The 6,636-nt window shown below is 63.7% G+C and overlaps 1 protein-coding gene across 8 annotated transcripts in view; it reads left to right on the plus strand.

Annotated features, from left to right (window-relative positions):
- BCOR (BCL6 corepressor) overlaps nt 1-6,636 on the plus strand; it is an 82,238-nt gene that overhangs the window by 20,136 nt on the left and 55,466 nt on the right. For 2 of the 8 annotated variants that reach the window (XM_042035074.1, XM_042035094.1), the window contains exon 1: nt 3,344-3,907. The exons of 1 other annotated variant lie outside the window; for it this stretch is intronic. The gene's annotated coding sequence lies outside the window, so the exon portion shown is untranslated. Of the gene's footprint in view, nt 1-3,229; nt 3,300-3,340; nt 3,908-6,636 lie in introns of those variants that run through there. 5 more of the 8 variants (XM_042035056.1, XM_042035039.1, XM_042035085.1 and 2 more) reach the window with 5 other exon arrangements.

The following is a 6,636-nucleotide window of genomic DNA, read 5'->3' on the forward strand; positions in this document are numbered from 1 at the left end:
AGGCGGCGCTGGAGGTAAATGAGAGCCGGCATAAAGCCATCCCACTTGGAAGCCTCCTGCGAGAAGCCTATTCTGCCATTAACAATGGATTTGTCTTTACGAGGAGGTTAAGTACTTAGCATTATCGGAGCAGCCGTTTTTGCGAGCGCATCCTCTCCCGGCTCCTCGGCGGCCGCAACAGCAGCGACAGCGCGGAGCCCTCCCCTCCCCTCCCGGGGAGAGAGCAGTGTGCAGCGGCCTGACCCGGGGGTCAGCTCCCTCCGGGGCGTGTGGGAGGGGGGGAGGCCGCCCGGTAATCCGCAAGGCAAGAGCATGCTTTGAATTTTCCGGGGTTAGCTCGGCGGTGCCCGCCGGACCCGGGCTGGGGAAGGCGGCGGGGCGCGCAGCCGGCCGGGGCAGGCCGCGGGAGGAGCGAACTGAAGCCCCAATGTCTTCGCCGGGAGTCGCCAGCCTCCCGCTGCAAAGCTCGGGGACCCAGGGAACAAAAAAGGCACAGAGGCGAACAAGCGCGAGTCTGTTCCTCCCCGCCACGAAGGAAGCTGCGTTCACAAAGAAAGTTTACGGTTAAAAATAAAAGCGGAGCAAGTTTACCCCGAGATAACTTTTAAGTCATTAGTGAAAAACAAAAAAACAACCACCCCTGCCCCAAGCACTCAGCCCCATGCTCTAGGCACACACTTGTGATCCGGACTTCGCAGCCCAGGGGAAGGGAATCGGGCGACTTTTGTGATGCAAGTGCGGGCCGCTGGCACCGCAGATCCACACCTGTGGGAAGAGACAAAGCCCAGATCAATGAAGCCGGGAACCCGCGGCTGCGGCCACCTCGCCAGGAAGCTCGCTAGTTCTGCTTTCATATCGAAAGAAGCAATTTTAATGAGGTTTTCCTAGGAAAGGGGGAAAAAAAAAATCCAACAGAGGCCTCCCCTCCAGCTGTGTGCCTGTAACTCACGTGTGTTCAGTCTAATAACTTTTAATGTCTAGCCCTAAAACATCTTTATAAAAAATAGCTTTACAGCGTAATAGGCCAGGTGTCCTTCTGCTTGTTATTGGAGATTAAAAAAACGTGTGGGAGCCTTTTCAGATGCGTGGCCCGCCGCGCCAGGATCAAACCCGGCCGCTACCCAGGGCCGTGCTCCCCGTCGGCCAGCACAGTGGGACCGCAGCCCGTTCCCCGTACTCGGCGGCTCCCGGGGCTCCCCTGCGAGGAAGCTGAAGTGGTGCGGCTGCCGTTTCGGGTTTCAGATGGTGGATATTTCACTTCTGCTTTGAGACAGGCGAGTTTTTTAAGAGACGTAGTGAAACTCCAAAGCCTGTGATGGCAGTTTCATGAAATGCCAACCCTCTGGCCGTGACCCGGGTGCATGTGTGTATGTATGGGATGTGTGTGTGCTTTTCTCTGGACTCTGTGTCCTTTTCCCGAGCATTGGGCGACCCCCACTTTTTTTTTCCCCAGACGTAGTGTAGCTTTTCGATTACAGGCTTCTAGATTTGGGGCGGGGGAGGGGGGGAGCTTTAGTAGGGACAACTTTAGGGAACTCTTATTTTCCCATCTTCAGAGATAAGCAGCGGCGGCGCAGAGCAGGCAGGCAGCCCCGGGCGTCGTGCTCTGGCGTTGAATTCCCATCGCCCTGCTTGCTGCTCCGGCGCCCTCAGTGAGGGAAGATTTTGCAGCTCGTAGCGTCTCCACAGCCTTTTCGCGCAGGGTCCTGAACGAGGCGATTAAAAATCTCCCCCGGGGCAAACTGTCCGCGTTAATCTCCTGGCGTTTGGCTGGCAGTCGCTCCCACACGGAGCGGCGGCGAGAAGGGCTCGATGCGGCGCCAGCGGCGCTGAGGTGGCAGAACTCCCGCTTCCCCGGGAAGGCGCCGGGAGGTGCGGGGGAGCAGTGGGCCGTGAGCCCGCCTGCCCCTGAGGCCGGGGCCGCCCCGGGAGCTTCCACGCCGCGGGCTCTGCAGGACCAAACCTGGGAGTATCAGCGGGGATGGGCGTTATGAACGTAAAATTTACGAGTCGAGCTCGCCGAGCTAAAAGTTGCCTTGCCAAAGTAAATAGATGCAGCCGATAACTACCAACCCGGAGATTAAAGGGCTCCACGATCCGGGCAGAAATCTTAAAGCAGCCGTGGAAATGCCAGCGAGGGAAACGGCGCTTCAGTCGTTCACCCCACCCCGGGTTGCCACACTGCTCACACCGGGTAAAAAGCGCGTTAAGGGCTGCCAAAGCCGGATCAGGCGAAAACGCGCTTTAATAAGGTCCCCCTCGGCCCCCCCCGCCCCCCGCAATGCAGACGTTGACAAACGAGTGGCTTTTTTTCCCATCCCGATTCAGAGCTCGGAGAAGCGGACCGGGAGGAAGCGCGGAAATCAGCGCGGCCGAGCCGCGGACCACGCGAAGTTGGGGGCGGCGGGTGGGACCAGAGAGGGGCCCCGGGGTCGAGGGGCGACACACCCCCCTCCCCGAGTGTAGGAGGCTGCGGCCGAAAGGGTCCGCGCGTAGTGTGACCCCTGCGGAGGGTTACGACGGCTGCGAGCCCTCGGCAGGTCCTGAGGGAGCGGGGATGCCTTTGCGCGACGGGGGGAACCCGGAGCCGGCGGGTGTGACTGGGGGCGCGGGCTGCATCGCCGGAGGGGTATCCCGGGCGCCGCGCGGAGCACGGGGGGAGCGGGGCGGGGGAGCCGGGGGCGCCCGGCGGAGGGGCCGGGGGCGAGCGGGGTGGCGGGGGGTGGCAGCGCGGCGCGACCCGCCGCGGAGGCTCGCAGCGATGTCTGGCAGCGCCGCCGCCGCCGGGGTTTTGACAGCTTGGCGGAGCGGAGTGAACGGAGCTTTATGGTAATTGCGGTTCTCCACTGGCCTTCTGGGTAGCGAGAGAGGGGAGTATCGGCGGGGCGGGGGGGGCGGCTTTCCCCTCCTGCCGGCCGGGGAGCGCGGAGTCCCCCCCCGGGGCGCCGCAGCTTGGCATCGACCTGTGCCAGCCGGGCGAGGGGCTGGCGGCGCGGCGAGGGGGGGCAAATCAATTAGTCAGGGCAAGGGGGGAAGCGGGCGAGCGGCCGGGCGAGCCCTGCCTGAGCAGGGAAACGCAGCCAGGGGAGGGGGAAACTTGCTGAGGGAAAAAGCGGTGGCGGCGCTGCTGCCGCTGCTGCTGCTGGCGGCGGCTCCCTCGGTGCAGCGCCTGCCCGGGGGGAGGGGAAGGGAGGGGAGGCGACGGCTGGAGGAGGAGGAGGAGGAGGAGGGAGAGAGGGAGGGGGGATGCGAGGGGAGCGCAGCGTGCAGCAGACGGAGCCCGGTCTCCCAGCGGCAAGGTGAGGAAGAGCGGCTTTCCCGGCGGACTAAAGAGGGGAGGGGGGGGGGGGGAGGGAGAAAAAAAGAGAGAGAGGAGGAGAAGAGGAGGAGGAGGAGAATTAAATCCCCAGCCACACACACACAAAGCCGCGGCGGCCAGGGCACGGGAGACGGCGGCGCGGGCGAGATGTGGGGAGCGCCGCGCTCGCCAGCGCAGGAACTTCGCCCGGAGCAAGCCAGCAACATGGCGCTGCCAAACCAGAGCCGGCAGCCGGAATGAGCATCGCGGGCTGCCGCTCCCACTCCCGCTGCTGATCCCAGCCGAGCCGAGGAGCAAAGCCCTTCCCGCGGGCACCTGCCCCGTCGGCGCAGAGGGTGGCCACGCTCCTGCCCCCCGCGCCCCGCAGCTCCCTGGTCTTTCCGCGCCCCTTCCCCGACCCGCCCGCGCTGGGGCAAGCCGCGACACACGCACCCACGGAGAGGGGGAGAGGGATCGTGAAACTTTTCTCGCCTCTTCCTCCCACCCCCGACGGGGCTGCCCTTCCAGGGAGAGCAGCAGGGCCAGGCGACGGTGTGGGGACCCGCGTCTCGGACCGCGCACGCCACAGCCCCGCGGCGCGGCAGGAAGGTCAGTGTTCCGCTCCGCGAACAGCTCCCGTGCGGAAGCGCCGCCGCCGAGTCCCGCGGTGACGGGGCGGTCGCGGGGCTCCCCTCGGCCGGCCGCGGGGAAGGCAGAGCGGCGGCGCGGCAGAAAGTTACGGCGCGGGGCAGCGGGGCTCGGGCGGGAGTGGCGGGCGGGCGGCGGCGGGGGCAGGAGGGTCTAGCGGAGCGCCTCCGGGGCTGCGGTGTCGGAGGGGAAGTTTGGAGGCAGTTGCTTGTGAAGATGCCTGTTTGGGGCAGTGGAGGCGGGGGGAAGCACCCGGTCGCGTTGTCGGCTCCGGTGCGCCCGTGTGGGGAGTGGTGGCGGTGTTCTCGTCGTCTCGCACTTTGTGATTGGGAAGGCTCCGGAGCAGCGGCATTACGGGGGTTCCCGTGGGACGGGGCGAGCAAGGAGCGGCGCTGCCGGCTCGCGGAGCGGGGAGAGCTCCCGGGCCGGGCTCCGCGCTCCCCGCCGACAGCAGCGCGCAGTCCGGCGGCGGCAGGCAGGTGAGCGGCGGGGAAATCCCGCTGCCGGCTGCCTTCTTCCCGCCGGGAGAGCCCGCTGCTGGCTGCCTTGTCCCCGCCAGGAGAACCTGAGGCGCTGCTCCCCCCTGTCCCTCCGCCCCGGCGGGGCGGGCGCCGCGGCGCACGTGGGACAGGGCGGCCCGGGGCTTTCCCGTGCGCGGAGCTGTGCTGGCGTGAGGTCCGGCGTGACACGGAAGTTTTGTCAGCCCGAAAATGTAGTTTGGAGTTGGGTGAGCGAGCCGGAGGGAGGCTCGGGGCTTGCCATCAAAGGGCCGGCCGGAGGGGGACGGCCAGGCGGGGAGGCAGCGGAGGCTGCTTTGTGAAGCCAGGGCCAAGTGGGGCGGCTCTGCGCAGCATATGAGGCATGCATTTGATGTTCGCGGAGCGAGTCCGGGGGCGAGGGCTGCGGAGCGTTCACGTTCCTCTTTCTTTCTCGATGTGTGTATGTTGGGGTTTTGTTTTTTTTTTTTTTTCCCCTCCTTCCTCCCTCCCTCCCTCCCTCTCGTTTCCGCGATGTCTGTCGGATCCCGGGTTTGGTGATCGCAGAGGGGGCGAGGGGAAGGCGAAGAGCACCTCCCCCATCTACCCCGACAAGAAAAAAAAAAAGCCCCGACCATAGTGAGCAGTGTAAAACTGACAAAGTGTGGGGACTGACTTTAATGGTATCGCCTCGGAGCTCCTCGCAGCATTAATTCCCACTAATGAATCTTTTCCAGAAACTCCGTTCATTGCTTTCATCTGCTCTTTAGAGCCCGCAGCTTTTGTATTCGTGTTTGCATTAAAAAAGCGGGGGGGGGGGGCGGGGGGAGCCCAACCCGCACCACGTAGCCAAGCCCGGATTTTCCAAAGGTTTCTATTAACTTTTGTTTTCCCCGCCCCCTCCCCGTGGCCCTACCGCGGGGGGCGGCCGGGAAGAGCAATGCCCCGCCAGAGCCGCTTGGGAACAAAGCTGGGGGCGAGAGCAGGCGGGCGGTGCGGGGTCTGGGTCCCCCGGGCAGCGCCCGCACCCCCCGCCAGTGGCTCCGCCGCTCCCGGGTCACCGCCGCCCGCGCTCCTCCCGCGGCTCCGTGCGCGCCGCTGCCCGCCGAGCCCGGCGTTCCGCTTCCTCTGGCCGCCGCTCTCGCCGACTTTCGTCCCCGAGATGCTGGGGCTTGTCTGTCTGTCTGGAGCCCGGTGCTGTCGCCCTTGCGACACACCGATTCATTTCCTTTCGGTTCTGCTGTTGGAGCCGCTGGGTGGTTTTTTTTTCCCCCTTTCTTTTTTTTTTTTTTTTTATTCCCGAGAGGTAGCCCGCGCAGCGCGCACCCTAATTGCTTTTAGGAGGATTAGGAGCAAATTCCTCCCCCAGCTCCCCCCCACCCGCCCGCCGCCTCTTCTCTCCCCGCCCCCCCCGCCGGGTTGCCTTCGCGCGCCGGGGTTGCAGTTTATCCCTGGTGCAGTTCTTTGAATTGCTGTCACAAATAGGTGACTCAGAGTTAATTAGGAAGTATGCACCGGATCAATGGGCTGCACAGCTCATTAGTTATTCCCCAGCCTTTTGCAGCGTTGGACCTCCGGCTCCTCGCCCCGTATACCTCTTTAATACGCAACCTGGAGGGCTGGCACGGACCAGGGAGCACTTCAGGTGAGGGGGGCTGGGTGCGAAGGGGCGTGATGAATACGGACATTGAAGCTTCCAGCTTGGGAGGTTGTATATGGACGAGTGACCGGGACTCCTATTGCTCCCCTAGTCCCTCCCGCCCCCGCTATCAAACCTGCCGTCACGCACGGGCGTGGTGGGCCCTTGCCCGCCCCGAGATCGGAGGGACGAGCCGGGAATGTTACAAAAAACAAACAAGACACCAAAAAAAAAAAAAAAAAAAAAAAAAAAAAAAAAAAAAAGTGTGTGTGTTTATTGGAGCGTACGTTGAGAGAGCAGACAAAATCTCATTTGTCAGGCATGAAGGTGGGCTGTGTGGAAGGCTATAAATATACCGGGGAGGATTGTATCGCGGTCACTTTTCTGTTCTTCGCCATTTCTAAGGTGAGTGGCGGAGGCTGAGGGACCGGGCAGGGGCTTCTCCTGGTATTGTTTGTCCGTCTGTGATAGATCGGTCTAGACAGCCGCTCAGGCTCCCTGCGAGCTCAGGAACCAGAGTCTGAAAGGGAGAGTGGGGGAGACGGAGAGGAAAAGGTCACCGCGATATTTTTTCT

The sequence above is a fragment of the Corvus kubaryi genome, unplaced genomic scaffold (genome assembly GCF_017639235.1).
Source record: "Corvus kubaryi isolate FWS band 111438036 unplaced genomic scaffold, C.kubaryi_AGA036_p1.0 133, whole genome shotgun sequence".
NCBI classification, from domain to species: Eukaryota; Metazoa; Chordata; class Aves; order Passeriformes; family Corvidae; genus Corvus; species Corvus kubaryi.